The following is a 2,242-nucleotide window of genomic DNA, read 5'->3' as shown; positions in this document are numbered from 1 at the left end:
TGTTCCCTTGTCCCAGACTGCTCTTTCCCTCTGCAAGCTTTCACGATGTTCTCCTTACAGTTGTCATTCTGAAATTTCACCAGGCGTGGGTGTTTCTCCATCATTAGTCCTGCTCAACTCTTATCGGGTGCATTGGATCCATCAACATGTATCTTGCTGCAGGTCAGGGGGAAACATTTCTTCTGTTACTATCGTTATGATGATGATGATTATTTTGACAGAGTCTTGCTCTGTCGCCCAGGCTGGAGTGCAGTGGCATGATCTCGGCTCACTGTAACCTCTGCCTCCTGGGTTTAAGCAATTCTCCTGCCTCAGCCTCCTGAATATCTGGAATTACAGGCACGTGCCACCATGCCCAGCTAATTTTTAGTAGAGAAGGGGTTTCACCATGTTGCCCAGGCTGGTCTTGAACTCTTGACCTAAGGTGATCTAACCATCTCAGTCTCCCAAAGTGCTGAGATTACGGGTGTAAGCCACCATGCCCGGCCCATTATTTTTTAAACTATGACTTCCTCTTCCCCATTGTCCCTTGCTCTCCCCAATGAGCTGCTCTCAAAGGGCTGCTAAATCTCATCGTCAGACGCCCCTGCCCCTCGGTCCTGTGGTTCACGTCCCTCATCTCGAAGTCACTTTGCTCTGTGCTTCAGAGGTGCTTTCTCTTGTCTTCCAGAATGCCAGCCTGATCTCCAGATGAGCCTCTGATGATTCAACACACCCATTGCACTATTTTTGTTAATTTCATCAGTCTTCAGTATTCTTTGTGTCTCAGCTATTCCTTCACGTTCCTCTGCTTCATCCTTACCACCTAGCACGCAGGCAGGTCCACGCAGGCAGGTCCACGCAGGCAGGTCCACGCAGGCACACTGCCACCTGGGTTCCGGGAGTCAAAGGTGCCTGTCACCAGCAATTCTGGTTAACAAAAGAGAGGAGGAACCAGGCGAGCCCTTGCCATCCCAAATGACCCTGAGCCCTGGCCAGTCCTTACCTGAGTAGTTTGTGATGCCCAACTTGGGCTTTTCTGTGCCCAGCTAGGGAGACCCATCCTTCCTCCTACCTCTGGTCAAGATTTATTCGACTCCAGCCTCTTCCTCAGCCCAGCCCAATGCTGTCCTGCCCACAGGGAGGCCCCTTTTCTCCGCCGCCAGCATAGCTAGGAGTTTGCCCTCTCTCTAAGCACTTTTTGTTTTAGCGGCCCCAGGGAGGGAAGGGCAGAGTCCTGGGAACCCAGTATGCCATCTTGGGCAGTAAGTCCACCCTAGCAGGGGGCTTGGCTATTTTGCCTGGCTAATGGATTGATGATGTTTTTCTTTTGTTCGCCCTACGTCAATATTGAGTAAGGCATTGCTTCTCTTTCAGCTTAATCATCGGGGCCCAGTCATCCTTCAGGCGCCCGTGGCTCACCCACTCCTTCTGGGGAGGGGAGGGGATGACTTGACAGGTTTATTCCCCTGGAAGCTGGGGCTGGGGCTGGGGCTGGAGGTTGGCCTGTCAGCTGCAGCTAGGCAGCCCATGGCCTGGGGTTGGGGTGTTGGGTGCTTTGGCTGGTTTGACTATGGGCTCTGAGCTCCACAGAAGGTGCCTGGGTGCCTGCTGAGCCCCTCCCATCACACGACATGTGATGCAACAGAGCACGTATCCCGGAGGAGGCCCTACCGTGGGCTGGGCCCTGCATCCGTAGAGAGGCCCTCAAGGCATGTGCCTTGGGCCAGAGCTGTGTGCCTGCTCTTTGATCAGAGCTGGTGCAGTGCCCGGGGCTCACAACATGCCTTAGTGATGAAGAGAAGACAAGTCCCTATTCCCAAGGTCCTAAAGTCCTTGAGGGACAATTGGGCCATCCAGAGAGACATGAGGGTCAGAGAGGAAAGTAGCACCTCGCCCCCACACTGCGGAGAGCCTGCCGAACGCTCTGCCTGCACCCCCATGGTGTAGGTGCTCTTACTGCCCCACCTTACAGATGAGAAAACTAAGGCCCAGCTAGGTGAACCCATGCCCGAGGCAGCCCAGTGAGTGGCGAAGCTGCCATGGGGCCTCCTCCAACCCAGCTGCCAACCTTCAACTCTGTCAATGGGAAAACTCTAAGTAGCCAGCTTAGAAAGGCAACTTACCTGTGCCCACCCCCATGATTTACCTGTTCCTGCTCCATGATTTACCTGTGCCTGCCTCCATGATTTACCTATGCCCGCCTCCATGATTTACCTGTGCCCGCCCCCATGACTTATCTGTGCCCGCCCCATGATTTACC

The sequence above is a fragment of the Rhinopithecus bieti genome, unplaced genomic scaffold (assembly GCF_001698545.2).
Source record: "Rhinopithecus bieti isolate Rb0 unplaced genomic scaffold, ASM169854v2 scaffold_33210, whole genome shotgun sequence".
In the NCBI taxonomy this organism is placed as follows: Eukaryota; Metazoa; Chordata; class Mammalia; order Primates; family Cercopithecidae; genus Rhinopithecus; species Rhinopithecus bieti.
Note: the sequence above shows the minus strand (reverse complement) of the source record.